General features: G+C 38.8%; 1 protein-coding gene across 3 annotated transcripts in view; it reads left to right on the top strand.

Annotated features, from left to right (window-relative positions):
* The window catches only part of tns2a (tensin 2a), a 175,144-nt gene that overhangs the window by 41,669 nt on the left and 112,138 nt on the right, over nucleotides 1-21,337 (top strand). The gene's annotated exons all lie outside the window — the stretch shown is intronic.

Here is a 21,337-nt window from a genome sequence, read left to right as displayed (position 1 = left end):
ACATACTAAAACTAAAATATTTTTTCCTTTTTTAAAAATGCTCCAGGGAGCCACTGTGTTACGATGTTTTTATTGTGTCCATTTCCCAGAATGCATTGGGTCTTTTTAATTAAAAGTACCAATGATTGTCACACACACACACACACTAGGTGTGGCGAAATTATTCTCTGCATTTGACCCATCACCCTTGATCACCCCCTGGGAGGTGAGGGGAGCAGTGAGCAGCAGCGGTGGCCACGCCCGGGAATCAATTTTGGTGATTTAACCCCCAATTCCAACGCTTGATGGTGAGTGCCAAGCAGGGAGGTAATGGCTCCCATTTTTATAGTCTTTGGTATGACTCGGCCGGGGTTTGAACTCACAACCTACCCATCTCAGGGCTTTAGCACACGGGACTCCACATATCGTCCTGCAGGAGTGCATGCGAGTGTGTCTGCATGATTAATGATCGTTGTTTGTGTTGGCGCCACATCACCACGGCTTGTCAGAGTCCTCATCCTGCTTTACTTTCAAAGGTAAAGACGGCAGCTACCAGATAACATTGTCCGCGGGCTTTCCTCCGAGCGATAACGCCGCCATTAGTAAACGCAATACGCCGGCCGTACAGGACGCATCGCCGTGGGGAGTTGAGAGAATTTCGGTTGAATTAAAAGATTAACGAGGCCTCGTGAGGTTGTTTTCCGGACTGGAAGAAGCTGGAACGGTGGCTGTTCTACCCAAAATGCAGCGGCGTTATTGGATGCTAACGTTGCACAATTGCATCACAAGTAACAACAGCTGTTGACTGACGACGCCATCCTCTCCTGGGCCACTTTCAGCACACAAACACACCATTAGCATTTTAAAGGCAAAACAGATGTTGAATTATTGCCGGTAAACATGAACGCTGCAGCTGGGGTGTCGGTATTGCTCCTATGAGTTGCTTTTGTCAGTGTGTGTTTGTGTGTGTTTGTGTGTGTGTGTGTGTGTGTGTTCTTTTATTTCTACCCTTCTTGAGACATCAACAAGGAAAAGTACCGTCCATATGAGGAGCGGTGAACAAGTTAGGACCAAAATCATGGTCCCAATACGGAAAACCATTGCATCTAATTGAGAGCCGAACACTACAGTCCGTGAACATTGTTCCAAAGTCAGGATTTTTTTGTTGATTTAAAGGCCTACTGAAATGCGATTGTCTTATTTAAACGGGGATAGCAGGTCCATTCTATGGGTCACACTTGATCATTTTGCGATATTGCCATATTTTTGCTGAAAGGATTTAGTAGAGAACATCGACGATAAAGTTCGCAACTTTTGGTCGCTGATAAAAAAAAGCCTTGCCTGTAGCGGAAGTAGCGTGACGTCACAGGTTGTGGAGCTCCTCACATCTGCACATTGTTTACAATCATGGCCGCCAGCAGCGAGAGCGATTCGGACCGAGAAAGCGACGATTTCCCCATTGATTTGAGCGAGGATGAAAGATTTGTGGATGAGGAAAGTGAGAGTGAAGGACTAGAGGGCAGTGGAAGCGATTCAGATAGGGAAGATGCTGTGAGAGGCGGGTGGGACCTGATATTCAGCTGGGAATGACTAAAACAGTAAATAAACACAAGACATATAAATAATGATAAATGGGTTATACTTGTATAGCGCTTTTCTACCTTCAAGGTACTCAAAAACCAATTACAAACAAAAAAAAACAATTTACTAAAAGCTTACCATTTTTTATATTTGCGTAGTAGGGCTCCAGCACCCCCCGCGACCCCAAAAGGGACAAGCGGTAGAAAAAGGATGGATGGATATATATATATTATTAATATGGTAAATACAAATCTTGATATATCTAGAAAGGGTGGTCCTGAAGAGGGAGGCATTTTTCGGAGGTCTTAAGAAAGTAGAAAATACAAGAATGTGTGTGTGTGTGTGTGTGCGTGTGTGCGTGTGTGCGTGTGTGTGTGTGTGTGTGTGTGTGTGTTACTGTGCTAGCAGCGGGAGTCCTGAGGAACGGAAATGTGTCGTGGCGGTGCACTGACCTCACCTCAGGAACAGGGACTCTCTGTTCCCCTTCCCTGGCTGTCCCACCCTGCGGACACGCACACACACACACACACACACACACACACACACACACACACACACACACACACACTCACACACACACACATGAATTAAGGCACATGTAATAACCGGAGTGGATGCCAGTAAATAATGCTGGCATCCAGATAGCAACCCATGTGACAGTACTTCAATGGAGGGTGGGACTTACATAAGCATGATGTGACAAACACATAACAAACCAATGAATGAGAATTGTTGCTTTTATTATTTTTTCCCTCGCAGTAAAAAAACAAAAAAAAACAAGTTAGGTTGACGATACGTACAAAGCCAACTACAGTTCTCCCTTTTACTGTGCTGTTTAATTCCAACTCCCCACCACCGTACTATAGTGTTGGCAGAAGTCTCTTTAAGTAGTCACATGTTTGAATGGCCGCTTGTTGCTAGGCAGAACTGTTCCGCTGTAGAGTTGACTTTATGTTAGGTGCAGAGCGCTGGTTCTATTTGGTTTTCCAAGAAAGAAATGCCTATTATGTTGTTTTACTGGAACTGTCTGTCAGTCAGTTGTGTTCAAATGTCAATCACTGACAGTTGCAAGCCAATATTTAAAACATCTCTGAAGTTATTTTGAGCAAGAATCCTATCGATTTTTAATTATATTTGATACCATGTGCCGGGATTAGTTTAAATCAGTCTTCAAAATCTTAGGCGCTTAAGCAAATGCCAACTTTCAGAATGATTTGCATATTTAAAAGGGGGCGTGGTCTGATATCAATTCCACAATGATTGCGATGTAATAAAGAAACGTCCTTGGATTTGTACGTGCGCACACTCTAATACGGGGATGTCAAACTGGGTTTCATTGAGGGCCATTTTTTTCCCCATGTATTTGAATAATATATTTATTTCATTCACTGTATAAAAAATATTTGTAGATTTTACAGTAAAAAACTGACATTCACCAGAATTTTACTGTAAAATATACAGTGTTTTTTTTTTTTTTTTTACAACATAAAGTAATACAGGAAATGTAAAAGAGTATAGCTGTTTTTATTTATTTTTTACTGTAAATTATACGGTGTTCTTTTTTTTCTTTCTTTTTTTTTTTTTTTTACAACATATTAGTGTAAATAGAAAAACAGTACCACTGGGGTTTTTTTTTTAAATTCTGGCAACTGATCTACAATTTTTTTTAATTTACTTTAATTCCATTTACAGTGAGACACAAAAAAACCCCATAGAGTTTACGGTAAAAAAGTGGCAGCTCAGTCGACAGAATTTTAGTGTAAAAAAAAAAAAAGTAATCGTTTTTCGATTTACAAGAAACTAGAATCCAAAACATCTTTTCAGTTATTTCTTTTTTTGTTAAGTACAAAAAATGCTATTAAAACCACTGTACATTTTCATATGTATATATATATATATATATATATATATATATATATATATATATATATATATATATATGTATATATATATATATATATATATATATATATATATATATATATATATATATATATATATATATATATATATATATATATATATAGGGCTGCAACTAACGATTCATTTGATAATCGATTAATCTGTCGATTATTACTTTGATTAATCGATTAATAATCAGATAAAAAAGACAAACTACATTTCTATCCTTTCCAGTATTTTATTGAAAAAAAACAGCAGCATACTGGCACCATACTTATTTTGATTATTGTTTCTCAGCTGTTTGTACATGTTGCAGTTTATAAATAAAGGTTTATAAAAAATTAGAATTTATTAAAAAAAAAAATAATAAAAAAAAAAAATTAAATTGCCTCTGCGCATGCGCATAGCATAGATCGAACGAATCAACGAATCAATTCAAATCGATTTTTATAATCGATTTTAATCGATTTAATCGATTAGTTGTTGCAGCCCTAATATATATATATATATATATATATATATATATATATATATATATATATATATATATATATATATTAGAGATGTCCGATATTATCGGCCGATAAATGCTTTAAAATGTAATATCGGAAATTATCGGTATCGGTTTCAACCTCCCGATTTTCCCAGAAGACTCCCGAATTTCAGTGCCCCTCCCGAAAATCTCCCGGGGCAGCCATTCTCCCGATTTCCACCCGGACAACATTGTCGGGGGCGTGCCTGTCCTCTACAACCTGTCGTCACGTCCGCCTTTCCTCCATACAAACAGCGTGCCGGCCCAGTCACATAACATATTTTACACACACATAAGTGAATGCAAGGCATACTTGATCAACAGCCATACAGGTCACACTGAGGGTGACCGTAAAAACAACTTTAACACTGTTACAAATATGCGCCACACTGTGAAGCCACACCAAACAAGAATGACAAACACATTTCAGGAGAACATCCGCACCGTAACACAACATAAACACAACAGAAGAAATATCCAGAACCCCTTGCAGCTCAACCCCGTTGCCACAATAGGTGGCTGTTTTTTTTTTAACATATTCTGACATAAGGTTGGGCAGTCTCATGTGTACAGTACAGTACAGGCCAACAGATTGGACACACTTTCTCATTCAATGCATTTTCTTTATTTTCATGACTATTTACATTGTCGATTGTCACTGAAGGCATCAAAACTATGAATGAACACATGCGGGGTTATGTACTTAATAGGGATGTCCGATAATATCGGCCTGCCGATATTATCGGCCGATAAATGCGTTAAAATGTAATATCGGAAATTATCGGTATCGTTTTTTAAATTATCTGTATCGTTTTTTTTAATTTAAAAATTTTTTTATTTTTATTTTTATTAAATCAACATAAAAAACACAAGATACACTTACAATTAGTGCACCAACCCAAAAAACCTCCCTCCCCCCATTTCTTTCTGTTATCAATATTCTGGTTCCTACATTATATTATCAATATATATCAATACAGTCTGCAAAGGATACAGTCCGTAAGCACACATGATTGTGCGTGCTGCTGCTCCACTAATAGTACTAACCTTTAACAGTTAATTTTACTAATTTTCATTAATTACTAGTTTTTATGTAACTGTTTTTATATTGTTTTACTTTCTTTTTTATTCAAGAAAATGTTTTTAATTTAGTTATCTTATTTTATTATTTTTTAAAAAAAGTACCTTATCTTCATCATACATGGTTGTCCAAATTAGGCATAATAATGTGTTAATTCCACGACTGCACATATCGGTTGATATCAGTATCGGTTGATATCGGTATCGGTAATTAAAGAGTTGGACAATATCGGAATATCGGATATCGGCAAAAAGCCATTATCGGACATCCCTAGTACTTAACAAAGAAAAGGTGAAATAACTGAAAACATGTTTTATATTCTAGTTTCTTCAAAATAGCCACCCTTTGCACACTCTTGGCATTCTCTTGATGAGCTTCAAGAGGTAGTCACCTGACATGGTTTTCACTCCACAGGTGTCATAGTTTTAAAGCCTACAGTGACAATCCACAATGTAAATAGTCATGTAAATAAAGAATATGCATTGAAATAGGGCTGCAACAACTAATCGATTAAATCGATTAAAATCGATTATAAAAATAGTTGCAGATTAATTTAGTCATCGATTCGTTGGATCTATGCTATGCGCATGCGCAGAGGCTTTTTAAAAAAAATAAAAAAATAAAAAAAATTATTTTTATTTTTTTTTAAATTTAAAAAAAAAATAAATTTTTTTTTTTTATTTTTTAAAAAATAAACCTTTATTTATAAACCGCAACATGTACAAACAGCTGAGAAACAATAATCAAAATAAGTATGGTGCCAGTATGCTGTTTCTTTCAATAAAATACTGGAAAGGATAGAAATGTAGTTTGTCTATTTTATCCGATTATTAATCAAATAATCGAAGTAATAATCGACGGATTAATCGATTATCAAATTAATCGTTAGTTGTAGCCCTACATTGAAATGAGAAGGTGTGTCCAATCTGTTGGCCTGTACTGTACTGCACACATGAGACTGACCCAACCTTATGTCAGAATATGTTAAAAAAAAAAACAGACACCTATTTTCCAGACAATTTTATTGGCACGCATGATTCGTCATGAAATCTGCGCGACACCTGCCAGTGCAGACTCAGAGCGACCCCGCCCTGACCTGCAGGTTGCCTCAAAAGTTCCATTGTCCGCCTCTTGAATGGCAAAGCAGTAAAAAGTCATAAGGCTGTCTTGTGTTGTTGTTGTCACAGACCATCTGCGTCCTCGTCTGAGGTCACTGAACTGATGGGATGGACCCACACAATGCTCACCCTTGTCCTTAACTGTAGCACTATTTTTAGAGTCAAACAAGGAGGACGTGGGGACGCTTCCAATGGTGTGTGTGTGTGTGTGTGTTTGTTTTTGCATGTGCGCTTCTCTTGTGCATGTGTGCAGCCCCGCCCTCACTTTTTGGGGGTTAAAGGGGTTAGAAAGCGTCTCTTTGACATTAAAACCTGGTTGGAAGGCTTGAAAAGTCAGGAAAAATGAGCCTCTTGTATTTTATGTATGTATGAATGTGTGTGTGTGTGTGTGTGTGTGTGTGTGTGTGTGTGTGTGTGTGTGTGTGTGTGTGTGTGTGTGTGGTAGAAGTGGGCGGGGTCCTGACCTCGAGTATATGGGGTGACGCAGGGACAGGAGTGTGTACGTCACGCTGTCGTCTCCTCTGTTAGACCTCTAATACGGCAATGTTGCCCAATTTCTTTGTGGAATAGGCTAACATGACAACCAGTATCATCTAGACCCGAATATAAGACGACTCCCCCTGTAATTGATATCACCACAAGGACACAGCTGGAGATACTATACAGAAACACACTTGCACACGACTCAATCAATCAATCAATGTTTACTTATATAGCCCTAAATCACAAGTGTCTCAAAGGGCTGCACAAGCCACAACGACATCCTCGGTACAGATCCCACATCAGGGCAAGGAAAAACTCAACCCAATGTGACAATGAGAAACCTTGGAGGGGACCGCAGATGTGGGGCGACCGGTGCAATGGACGTCGAGTGGGTCTAGCATAATATTGTGAGAGTCCAGTCCATAGTGGATCTAACATAATAGTGAGAGTCCAGTCCATAGTGGATCTAACATAATAGTGAGAGTCCAGTCCATAGTGGATCTAACATAATAGTGAGAGTCCAGTCCATAGTGGATCTAACATAATAGTGAGAGTCCAGTCCATAGTGGATCTAACATAATAGTGAGAGTCCAGTCCATAGTGGATCTAACATAATAGTGAGAGTCCAGTCCATAGTGGATCTAACATAATAGTGAGAGTCCAGTCCATAGTGGATCTAACATAATAGTGAGAGTCCAGTCCATAGTGGATCTAACATAATAGTGAGAGTCCAGTCCATAGTGGATCTAACATAATAGTGTGAGAGTCCAGTCCATAGTGGATCTAACATAATAGTGAGAGTCCAGTCCATAGTGGATCTAACATAATAGTGAGAGTCCAGTCCATAGTGGATCTAACATAATATTGTGAGAGTCCAGTCCATAGTGGATCTAACATAATAGTGTGAGAGTCCAGTCCATAGTGGATCTAACATAATATTGTGAGAGTCCATTCCATAGTGGATCTTGCATAATATTGTGAGAGTCCAGTCCATAGTGGATCTAACATAATATTGTGAGAGTCCAGTCCATAATGGATCTAACATAATAGTGTGAGAGTCCAGTCCATAGTGGATCTAACATAATAGTGTGAGAGTCCAGTCCATAGTGGATCTAACATAATAGTGTGAGAGTCCAGTCCATAGTGGATCTAACATAATAGTGAGAGTCCAGTCCATAGTGGATCTAACATAATAGTGAGAGTCCAGTCCATAGTGGATCTAACATAATATTGTGAGAGTCCAGTCCATAGTGGATCTAACATAATAGTGTGAGAGTCCAGTCCATAGTGGATCTAACATAATATTGTGAGAGTCCATTCCATAGTGGATCTTGCATAATATTGTGAGAGTCCAGTCCATAGTGGATCTAACATAATATTGTGAGAGTCCAGTCCATAATGGATCTAACATAATAGTGTGAGAGTCCAGTCCATAGTGGATCTAACATAATAGTGAGAGTCCAGTCCATAGTGGATCTAACATAATAGTGAGAGTCCAGTCCATAGTGGATCTAACATAATAGTGAGAGTCCAGTCCATAGTGGATCTAACATAATAGTGAGAGTCCAGTCCATAGTGGATCTAACATAATAGTGAGTGTCCAGTCCATAGTGGATCTAACATAATAGTGAGAGTCCAGTCCATAGTGGATCTAACATAATAGTGAGAGTCCAGTCCATAGTGGATCTAACATAATAGTGAGAGTCCAGTCCATAGTGGATCTAACATAATAGTGTGAGAGTCCAGTCCATAGTGGATCTAACATAATAGTGTGAGAGTCCAGTCCATAGTGGATCTAACATAATAGTGTGAGAGTCCAGTCCATAGTGGATCTAACATAATAGTGAGAGTCCAGTCCATAGTGGATCTAACATAATAGTGAGAGTCCAGTCCATAGTGGATCTAACATAATAGTGTGAGAGTCCAGTCCATAGTGGATCTAACATAATAGTGAGAGTCCAGTCCGTAGTGGGTCTAACATAATAGTGAGAGTCCAGTCCGTAGTGGGTCTAGAGTCCAGTCCATAGTGGATCTAACATAATATTGTGATAGTCCAGTCCGTAGTGGATCTAACATAATAGTGAGAGTCCAGTCCGTAGTGGGTCTAACATAATAGTGAGAGTCCAGTCCATAGTGGATCTAACATAATAGTGTGAGAGTCCAGTCCATAGTGGATCTAACATAATAGTGTGAGTGTCCAGTCCATAGTGGATCTAACATAATATTGTGAGAGTCCAGTCCATAGTGGATCTTGCATAATATTGTGTGAGAGTCCAGTCCATAGTGGATCTAACATAATAGTGAGAGTCCAGTCCATAGTGGATAAATAGCTAGACTCTGAATATGAGAAAACATATCTTTTTATGCTTATTATTATTCGTCTCTGTGTCATCCGTCTTATATTCAGGTTAGAGATGTCCGATAATGGCGGGGGGTGTATATTGTAGCGTCCCGAAAGAGTTAGTGCTGCAAGGGGTTCTGGGTATTTGTTGTGTTGTGTTTATGTTGTGTTACGGTGCGGATGTTCTCCCGAAATGTGTTTGTCATTCTTGTTTGGTGTGGGTTCACAGTGTGGCGCATATTTGTAACAGTGTTAAAGTTGTTTATACGGCCACCCTCAGTGTGACCTGTATGGCTGTTGACCAAGTATGCGTTGCATTCACTTTTGTGTGTGAAAAGCTGTAGATATCATGTGACTGGGCCAGCACGCAAAGGCAGTGCCTTTAAGGTTTATTGGCGCTCTGTACTTCTCCCTACGGCCGTGTACACAGCGGCCTTTTAAAAAGTCATACATTTTACTTTTTGAAACCGATACCGATAATTTACGATATTACATTTTAAAGCATTTGTCGACCGATAACATCGGCAGTCCGATATTATCGGACATCTCTAATTCAGGTCATTACTGTAAGTCAGAAAGTGGGTCTATTCACCTCATTTGTGAGTCCCAGTCCTCGGCAATTAATGATACCATTGGCGCTTTTAGGTTTCCTTGGCAACAGGGATGGCTGGAGAATACTGCCCAACAGAACGGAGAAATGGAGAGGGAGAAGTGGCTTGCATTGTAACTGGCTGGACTATAAATAGTGTGCGGTTTATGGTAGTTTCTATTGTGATGCTGTGTATCTACATTGTTGGTCAATAGTTCCATTGCTCATTTGTCTCATTTTGGAGGTTTCCTCTCTGCTGGCAGCCAGAAACCGAGTGAGGAAGATGTTTTGTAGCGTGGACAGTAATTACTATCTCGGGGACTGGGCCTCATCCACTCGCACTGTACCAGCTGTTGGCTGTTTCCTCACAACGTTGTTAAAATACTCTTCCCACAGGACAACCACAACGTCTGCTTAAAGGATTATTTTGGTCAATCCATAATGTTGTATCTTTTAAGCCATCAAAACACACTTTAGTGGTTGATGTGATATTGATGGACCAGCCAGGACACCTCACATGTCGCGTTACCACTAGCTTTTCCGAAAATACAAAATAACATGACGAGATAATCCTTATTTCATGACACTGTTATAACACAGACTATATGGCCTTTTATTAATATCTGGATATTGTTAGGCCATGTCACGATACATGATATATATCTCCATATTTTGCCTCAGCCTTGAAAGAACACTTGATGCATATAATCACAGCAGTATGATGATTCTATGTGTCTACATTCAAACATTCTTCTTCATACTGCATTAATATATGCTCAGTTTAAACTTTCATGCAGAGATGGAAACCACAACTAAGTCTATTTACCTAAAATGTATTTATTACACAGTTATTAAGCAGTGGCACAAACATTCATGTCATTTCCAAAACAGAAAGTGCAAGATTGTCAGAGACATTTTAAAACAAGCTATGAGTGCACTTTTGTGCATGACGTCACTAAGATGACATATCAAAACAACACTCAATTAAAGTGCACTTTTTGTACAGAACGCCACTACAATAGTTTAAAACAAATAAAGTGCACTTTTGTGCATGATATTTCAATAACTGTCACATAAAAATGAGCTGCATAATAGGAAATCAAATGATGCTACAAATTAGCAGTAATGCTACTTTTTGCAACAACGCTTTTGCCGCATCTGTTCGATATCTTCCCGCTTGAAGCCAAATCACCGCCAGACGATGGACCCCCTGCTGTTTTTCTTGGGAATTAATTCTTCTTCCCCCATTTTCTACAAACCCCATTTCCATATGAGTTGGGAAATTGTGTTAGATGTAAATATAAACGGAATACAATGATTTGCAAATCATTTTCAAGCCATATTCAATTGAATATGCTACAAAGACAACATATTTGATGTTCAAACTGATAAACTTAATTTTTATTTTGCAAATAATAATTAACTTAGAATTTCATGGCTGCAACACGTGCCAAAGTAGTTGGGAAAGGGCATGTTCACCACTGTGTTACATGGCCTTTCCTTTGAACAACACTCAGTAAAGGTTTGGGAAGTGAGGAGACACATTTTTGAAGTGGAATTCTTTCTCATTCTTGCTTGATGTACAGCTTAAGTTGTTCAACAGTCCGGGGGTCTCCCTTCTGCTATTTTAGGTACCGCACATTTTCAATGGGAGACAGGTCTGGACTACAGGCAGGCCAGTCTAGTACCCGCACTCTTTTACTATGAAGCCATGTTGATGTAACACGTGGCTTGGCATTGTCTTGCTGAAATAAGCAGGGGCGTCCATGGTAACGTTGCTTGGATGGCAACATATGTTGCTCCAAAAGCTGTATGTACCTTTCAGCATTAATGGTGCCTTCACAGATGTGTAAGTTACCCATGTCTTGGCCACTAATACACCCCCATACCATCACACATGCTGCCTTTTACACTTTGCGCCTAGAACAATCCGGATGGTTCTTTTCCTCTTTGGTCCGGAGGACACGACGTCCACAGTTTCCAAAAACAATTTGAAATGTGGACTCGTCAGACCACAGAACACGTTACCACTTTGTATCAGTCCATCTTAGATGAGCTCAGGCCCAGCGAAGCCGACGGCGTTTCTGGGTGTTGTTGATAAACGGTTTTTGCCTTGCATAGGAGAGTTTTAACTTGCACTTACAGATGTAGCGACCAACTGTAGTTACTGACAGTGGGTTTCTGAAGTGTTCCTGAGCCCATGTGGTGATATCCTTTACACACTGATGTGGCTTGTTGATGCAGTACAGCCTGAGGGATGGAAGGTCACGGGCTTAGCTGCTTACGTGCAGTGATTTCTCCAGATTCTTTGAACCCTTTGATGATATTACGGAGTGTAGATGGTGAAATCCCTAAATTCCTTGCAATAGCTGCTTGAGAAAGGTTTTTCTTAAACTGTTCAAGAATTTGCTCAGGCATTTGTTGACAAAGTGGTGACCCTCGCCCCATCCTTGTTTGTGAATGACTGAGCATTTCATGGAATCTACTTTTATACCCAATCATGGCACCCACCTGTTCCCAATTAGCCTGTTCACCTGTGGGATGTTCCAAATAAGTGTTTGATGAGCATTCCTCAACTTTATCAGTATTTATTGCCACCTTTCCCAACTTCTTTGTCACGTGTTGCTGCCATCAAATTATAAAGTTAATGATTATTTGCAAGAAAAAAAAAAGTTTTATCAGTTTGAACATGAAATATGTTGTCTTTGTAGCATATTCAACTGAATATGGCTTGAAAAGGATTTGCAAATCATTGTATTCCGTTTATATTTACATCTAACACAATTTCCCAACTCATATGGAAACGAGGTTTGTAATATAATCCCCTGACGAACAGGGAAACCTGTGAAACAGGCTTGTAGGGATGATATAGCTTCTGTGTTTTTTCCTGACCTAACATACAACTTTAAATTATCTAGGCGCGTCGCATTGGCTAACGAAGAATCCAATTATTGACCTATTTACCTACTTTCCATTGAAATCACTGATGTGTGTGGATCAGTCACCCCGAGAATCACAATGCTACCTCACTCAACCAGGAAACTAGCTTGCGAGCTAACAAATGAAAGACCAAATACTCCCTGTTTGGAAACACGTTTTTCCTTGCCAAAAGTCTGTAATCTCTTCGTCATTTTAGTCCCTCGTTGTTACTTTAACGCACACAATTTATGTTCGAAACTTTCCAGAACTTTCCTGAAGACTTTTATCGCAACGCTTGATATATGCTCTTGAAAAGCATGAATGAGACTCCGCCATAAATTTGAAAAAAGCATGTTGTTGCTGTCCGCTAAACCGCAGCGGTGGAATAAACGTTTCAAATAAAATTTTTGGCAGCATTTTTCTTGTTTTTGGAGGCATCAAGAGCACGATATAAAGCCAACCACCAAATTTGAAATGAAAATGTGCCAGACCGTTTATTGATTGACTGCTTTTTTGTGGCTTTTATTTTTAGTCGCATTTATTCCAAAAGAACATTAAGTACTAGGGGTGTAACGGTACGTGTATTTGTATTGAACCGTGTCGGTACGGGGGTTCCGGTTCGGTTCCGAACGAGTTCCCACACGGACATATTAAGTAGCGTAACGCACATTGTGTAAACAATGCACACCGAGGCACAACACACAGCATGCTAGCAGCTAACGGGCTAGGCTGGACTGACCATACGTCGTCTTTTCACCGGACATGTCGTCTTTTGCGGAGCTGTCAGGGCGGAGTTTCTTAAATGCTTCAAATGTCCGGCATTTTGAGTTAGGGTTGCGTGTATTTTCAATGTACGTTCAGGGTTAAGAAGGGGTTAAAAACAAAACAAAGTGTGCTAGCAGCAGCATTGGTGAGGGAGGGGCAGAGAGAGAGAGAGAGTTATGATAAACGCGCATGCGTCGCCAGGCTCTGCTTTTTATCCATAGATTTATCACATTTTATTTTTTATTATCTGTAGCAGGGGTGTCAAAAGTGTGCCCCGGAGGCCATTTGCGGCCCACAGCTAATGTTTTAAAGGCCCACGGCACATTCTAAAAATACTATTCAAATAAACCAAAACATAACAAAAGTGAAATAAAAAAGATTAAAGGTTAAAGGCCTACTGAAAGCCACTACTAGCGACCACGCAGTCTGATAGTTTATATATCAATGATGAAATCTTAACATTGCAACACATGCCAATACGGCCGGGTTAACTTATAAAGTGACATTTTAAAATTCCCGCCACACTTCCGGTTGAAAAACTCCTTTGGATATGATTTATGCGCGTGACGTCACAAAATCCACGGAAGTGGTTGGACCCCATCTGACCCGATAGAAAAGCCTCTTGTTTTCTTCGACAAAATTCCACAGTATTCTGGACATCTGTGTTGGTGAATCTTTTGCAATTTGTTTAATGAACAATGGAGGCTGCAAAGAAGAACGTTGTAGGTGGGATCGATCGGTGTATTAGCGGCTAAGTACAATACTTACAGCAACACAACAAGGACTACTTACTACGCCTAGTCGATGCTTGCCGCCAAACCCACGGATGAAGTCCTTCGTCGCGCCGTCGATCGCTGGAACGCAGGTGAGCACGGGTGTTGATGGGAAGATGAGGGCTGGCTGGCGTAGGTGGAGCGCTAATGTTTTTATCATAGTTCTGTGAGGTCCGGTTGCTAAGTTGCTAAATTAGCCTTAGCGTCGTTAGCAACAGCATTGTTAAGCCTTACCAGGCTGAGAATTTTTAACCGTGTAGTTACATGTACATGGTTTAATAGTATTGTTGATCTTCTGTCTATCCTTCCAGTCAGGGGTTTATTTCTTTTGTTTCTATCTTCATTTGAGAACGATGCTATCACGTTAGCTCAGTAGCTAAGTGTGTCACCGATGTATTGTTTTGGAGATAAAAGTCACTTTAAATGTCCATTTCGCGTTCTCGACTCTCATTTTCAAGAGGATATAGTATCCCAGGTGGTTTGAAATACAAATCCGTGATCCACAATAGAAAAAGGAGAGTGTGGAATCCAATGAGCCAGCTTGTACCTAAGTTACGGTCAGAGCGAAAAAAGATACGTCCATCACTGCCTCTCTAGTCCTTCACTGTAACGTTCCTCATCTACGAATCTTTCATCCTCGCTCAAATTAATGGGGTAATCGTCGCTTTGTCGCTCCGAATCTCTCTCGCTCCATTGTAAACAACGGGGAATTGTGAGGAATACTAGCTCCTGTGACGTCACGCTACTTCCGCTACAGGCAAGGCTTTTTTTTATCAGCGAGCAAAAGTTGCGAACTTTATCGTCGATTTTCTCTACTAAATCCTTTCAGCAAAAATATGGCAATATCGCGAAATGATCAAGTATGACACATAGAATGGATCTGCTATTCCCGTTTAAATAAAAAAAAATCATTTCAGTAGGCCTTTAAATGTAATTTAGAAAAAGTTGCAATGTTGACTAATAAAACAAAGCTGTTTTTTTTTCTTTCAAACTGTCATTGCTCAAAACATAATATTGAATCAAAATCAATGTTATTATGAATTATTGACCTATCCAAGGTTCCCATTACTTCACATCAAATATTCCACTAAGAAAAATATTTTTGGTGGAAGATTTTGCAAATTTGGTAAATAAATAACCCAAAAATGTATATTTTGTTGTTTTCTTACTGTACCGAAAATGAACCGAACCGTGACCTCTAAACCGAGGTACGTACCGAACCGAAATTTTTGTGTACCGTTACACCCCTATTTAGTACACACATTTACAGTAACTGTGTCCAACTTGTACATGATGGTACCGCTAGCTGCGAGTGCTATCAGCTAACTACGCTAAGTGTGTTTATAATCTGTTGCTGTCCGAAGTGCAAAGTAAGATACATTAAACAGTGGTAGCCTTTTAAAAACAAAAAGTGTATTACTGTATTTCCTTGAATAGCCGCAGGGGCGTTAATTAATTTAAAACCTCCTGTCACTCCGGCGTTTACCGGAAGCCGGCGGGATGGCTGTGCATGCGCTAATTATTTTAAAACCTCTTCTCAAAAGGAATGCGGTAAATTTAGGCGTGCGCTTTGAGTGTGATGTAAGCATACCATCATGAAAAGCACATTTAATAAAAAAAACGTTATTATGGTCTTACCTGTACTTATAAATGGAGTCCATTTGCAGCTCCTTCTGACCAAAAGCATCGATAACTTGTTTATAGAAGTCTTCATTATTTTCTTTCTTCCGTTTTAAAAGTCTCTCTGTCTCGATGGAGATATTCCTTTAATTATTACCTCCTGCTTCCATTGAAAGTCCAGTTTAGAAAAGTGTTTTATTTTAGATACCGGTATGTAATCCTCCATGTTAAAAGTAAAAGTTCAGGCGAGAGAAAAAAAAAAAAAAAAATCTCTTGCTGCGTGTTGTCACTTCTTCTGCAGTACCGGAAGTCGCAAGAAGGATCACTAGCGCCCTCTACCACCAGGAGGTTTAATGACTCATACAGTATTTGACACATGCAGCTACGGTATATTAATAAAACATAGCTGCTTACTGTTCTTTTTAGCATACTGTACCGGTATTCAATAGCTTGGACCTTAAATCCTTCTGAATAGCTCTTTATCTTTTTTCCTTTGTGCGATTGCAAACTACTGAAAGCAGCTTGCTCCATTTTGAAAATGAGGACAGGTAAAGCGTCACTCGTGACGTAACGAATTTGACCCGGCAGATGTTCTAGCCATATGCTAAATATTTTGCGAAACGAGTTTGACCCGGCGAAAATTATAGACATGCGATAATAAAATTAATATTTTGCGAAACGAATTTGATCCGGCGTTAATAATGAACCGGCGATAAGGCCAAGCATGCGCTAATTATTTTGAGAAACGAGTTTGACCCGGCAGTAATTCTAGACGTGCGAATACTATATTCCCTGCGCCAATTCAAGGAAATACGGTAATTACTGTTATGGTTAGTGAAGGTAGAAAAAAAACGGTGGTACTTGCGAAGCAGTATATTTTTGGAAGTAGTATTTTGTGTGAAAGAACTAGTTCAAGAATACAATAACAACACAAATCACAATAAAGTAAATGTAAAACAAAAGACAAGTTCACTTTGTGTAAGTCTACTGTTGTTATATGTAGCATTATATTAAGGAATAAATATTTAGAATTAGTGGTTAACTTAATTTTACTATAAAAACTTGAGATCTTACTCTGCGTTTATCATTATTACAATGCTTAACTTATTTTTACCCTTACATGACATGTTACTGGTAATATGGGTTGACAATGGCCCGGAACTTTGTATTTTCCATCATTTTCACTGGAGAAAATGTTTGAAAGTTGAGCAAATTTTTACAACCAATCAGTTTTTCTCTGTGTTATATATAAATGAGCAGGCGTTGTGAATTTTAAATGCCAACAAAAGTAGTGCTGAGCAGATAAAACGAGTTCAATATCCAAAAGCAGTGAAGTTGGCACGTTGTGTAAATGGTAAATAAAAACAGAATACAATGATTTGCAAATCCTTTTCAACTTATATTCAATTGAATAGACTGCAAAGACAACATATTTAACGTTCAAACTGGAAAACTTTGTTAATTTTTGCAAATATTAGCTCATTTAAAATTTGATGCCTGCAACAATGTTTCCAAAAAGCTGACACAAGTGGCAAAAAAAGACTGAGAAAGTTGATGAATGCTCATCAAACACTTATTTGGAACATCCCACAGGTGAACAGGCTAATTGGGAACAGGTGGGTGCCATGATTGGGTATAAAAGTGCTCAGTCATTCACAAACAAGGATGGGGCGAGGGTCACCACTTTGTCAACAAATGCCTGAGCAAATTGTCCAACAGTTTAAGAACAACATTTCTCAACCAGCTATTGCAAGGAATTTAGGGATTTCACCATCTAAGGTCTGTAATATCACCAAAAGGTTCTTAGAATCTGGAGAAATCACTGCACGTAACATTGAATGCCCGTGACCTTGGAACCCTCAGGCGGTACTGCATCAAAAACCCACATTAGTGTGTAAAGGAAATCACCACATAGGCTCAGGACCACTTCAGAAAACCACTTTCAGTAACTACAGTTGGTCGCTACATCTGTAAGTACAAGTTAAAACTCTACTATGCAAAGCGGTAGCCATTTATCAACAACACCCAGAAACGTCCCCCGGCTTCACTGGACCCGAGCTCATCTAAGATGGCCTGATGCAAAGTGTAAAAGTGTTCTGTGGTCTGACGAGTCCACATTTCAAATTGTTTTAGGAGACAGTGGATGTTGTGAGTTCCATCCGGATTGTTCTAGGCGCAGGTTTTGTGCCAACTTTTGTGCAATGTGTTGCTGCCATTAAATTCCAAGTGTATGATTATTAGCAAAAAAAAAAAGTTGTTTCTCACTTCGAACATTAATTATTTTGTCTATGCAGTCTATTCAATTGAAATCATTGTATTTTGTTTTTAATTACGAATTACACAACATGTCAACTTCACTGGTTTTGGGTTTTGTATATTGCTATAGAGACGTAATCGATATCAATAAAAATGTGTTCGATAAAATGCTCAAAATATGGAGGGGTCGAAGGAAACGGGAAACAATGCAGTGTTTCCCATAAACTGCCAAGATACCTGTGGCGGTGGGGGCGTGGCTATGGGCGTGGCCACCATGACATCATCGAGTCATTTGCATAATTTACTACAATGATTAGATTTTCTCTAAAAAGGCTCAAAAAATTTATACTTACTAATTAATAATAACCGTTTTGTTTTAAACGTCCATCCATCCATTTTACAATATAATTACAACAGTTTATGTACATATTTATATACAGATTTGAACAATAAGTTATTCACTGAAATATATTTATTAATTGTGGTTCTTACAAAAAATATATCGTATAAAGTATAAAAGCTAAAATGTCTCTTAAAGCTCTGCCCCTTTAATTAGTGCATACTAAATAATTTAACTTTAGCCTACTACTACAAGCATATTATTTACCAGCAACATAAAGTGAAACAGAGGCAGAGGTGTCCTGCCACAGTCAGTAACAAATAAACAGAACACAGTAGTGGTGGTAGATAGACACAGAGCTTCATCAAACATCTGATCCACTGAACAAAGAGCTCCAAAAATCTTGAACTTTAGACTGCCATCAGTTTTACTCCCTACACTTAACCATGTGTTTCCTACTGCCTGCAGACTTTGCACCCTTTGTTGTATACACATGTTGTGTTTCTAATAGAAATACATTTAATAAAGTCAAATACAGATAAGGCAACAAGAGAAGTATCCTACACTTCTCTTTTGTAAAGTAAATCTGAACAGCCGATATGGGCATCTACATCAACTATATGATTAGCCTGAGAAGCTGGTGAGGACCAAAAAAAAAAAAAAAAATTAATATTTTTTTTAACATTTTTTTTTAAATTTGTGGCGGACGTAATTCTTTCGTGGCGGGCCGCCACAAATAAATGAATGTGTGGGAAACCCTGCAATGAAGCATGGTTAGTTGCATGAACAAAGACACTTGTGGTCTTAGAAAAACAGAAAGTGATCAGTGAGGGTCAGGGTCCAGTGGCATGGAGTCCAAGACGACTGGGGGCCCTTTTCTGCTGCAGCCTTCTTCCGCCATCCCAGCCGTTGTGACGCTCCATAGGGTTAGCAGTCATCCTCCGCCTCTTCCACCGTTGAGGTCTTGGGTTGTTATTTCCCCATAACTGGTGCCTTCTTCCGCCATCGCAGCCGTTGTGGTGGTTCTTACATCTACTGTCTTCACCGTATCCCTGGCTAGGGGGCAGTCAGGTACTAGGCCTTTGCCAAGGGCCACTTGGGGTAACAGTAGTAAAGGGGTGAACCTCCTAGTGCCCCAAGACCCCATAGAGGAGCCTCCACTGCCGGATGCACTTTAACGTCATACCCAGGACAGCCCTACGAGCACACCTACAAAGAAGTAAGTCATCATGCTGTGGTGCCTCAGTCTGCACGCCAGTGAAGACAGCTGGTAGAAGGCCATGCCAACAAGCAGGCAGCTGTCCAAACACGGAGCAGCCTCTCCTGCCGAGTCTCGAGCGCCAGCATGATGGAAAAAGGGCTCAGACCACCTTTGTTATCAAGGAGTTACCTCGCGGGAAACGACCATTTCAAAAATACACACGTGACTATGGAAGATGGTCATATCTTCTGTATGCTCCTTCACATGTTCCTCCTCTCTCGCCTATTTGAGTTCTGTATGTAACCACGCGTGAGAACATAGAAGCCATTAGCGCTTAGGAGACTGGGTGGGAACGTCTATCATCATCACATGAATGAACACACTACTTGCGTAACTTTTCTTCACTCTGTCCTATTAACAGTTAGATGTCGGCTACTATTGCCTTTACTGATCTCACACACACACACCGAGGATTATTGTTGTGTGGACGGAGTAGGAACCGCTGGGATTAATACTGTAAAACTGTTACACAACTTGAGGTGAGACATGCAAAAGGAGGGTGAATGTGAAAGACTACATACCGGAACTCTCTAATAACTAAAGTTCCTTGGGTGAATAACAGGGGTGTGGGAAAGAATCAATTCGGATTCGAATCGCGATTCTCACGTTGTGCGATTCAGAATCGATTCTCATTTTTTAAAAATCGATTATTTTTTTTAAATTATTATTTTGTAATTTTTTTAATTTTTTAAATTTTTTAAATTTTTTAAATTTTTTTAATTTTTTTTAATTTTTTTAATTTTTTTAATTTTTTTAATTTTTTTAATTTTTTTAATTTTTTTATTTTTTTAAATTTTAATTAATCAATCCAACAAAACAATACACAGCAATACCATAACAATGCAATCCAATTCCAAAAGCAAACCCGAGCCAGCAACACTCAGAAGTGCAATAAACAGGAGACACAAACACCACACAGAACAAACCAAAGTAGTGAAACAAAAATGAATATTATCAACAACAGTATCAATATTAGTTACAATTTCAACATAGCAGTGATTAAAAATCCTTCATTGACATTATCATTAGACATTAATAAAAATAAATAAAAAAAGAACAATAGTGTCAAAGTGGCTTACACTTGCATCGCATCTCATAAGCTTGACAACACACTGTGTCCAATATTTTCACAAAGATAAAGTAAGTCATATTTTTGGTTAATTTAATAATTAAAACAAACGTACACTACCGTTCAAAAGTTTGGGTGTCACCCAAACAATTTTGTGGAATAGCATTCATTTCTAAGAACAAGAATAGACTGTCGAGTTTCAGATGAAAGTTCTCTTTTTCTGGCCATTTTGGAGCGTTTAATTGACCCCACAAATGTGATGCTCCAGAAACTCAATCTGCTCAAAGGAAGGTCAGTTTTGTAGCTTCTGTAACGAGCTAAAGTGTTTTCAGATGTGTGAACATGATTGCACAAGGGTTTTCTAATCATCAATTAGCCTTCTGAGCCAATGAGCAAACACATTGTACCATTAGAACACTGGAGTGATAGTTGCTGGAAATGGGCCTCTATACACCTATGTAGATATTGCACCAAAAAGCAGACATTTGCAGCTAGAATAGTCATTTACCACATTAGCAATGTATAGAGTGTATTTCTTTCAAGTTAAGACTAGTTTAAAGTTATCTTCATTGAAAAGTACAGTGCTTTTCCTTCAAAAATAAGGACATTTCCATGTGACCCCAAACTTTTGAACGGTAGTGTATATACTGTATATATATATATATATATATATATATATATATATATATATATATATATATATATATATATATATATATATATATATA

Source organism: Entelurus aequoreus, linkage group LG07 (genome assembly GCF_033978785.1).
Source record: "Entelurus aequoreus isolate RoL-2023_Sb linkage group LG07, RoL_Eaeq_v1.1, whole genome shotgun sequence".
Lineage (NCBI taxonomy): Eukaryota > Metazoa > Chordata > Actinopteri > Syngnathiformes > Syngnathidae > Entelurus > Entelurus aequoreus.
The sequence above is the reverse complement of the archived record's forward strand: the minus strand, read 5'-3'. Positions and strand labels throughout refer to the sequence as shown.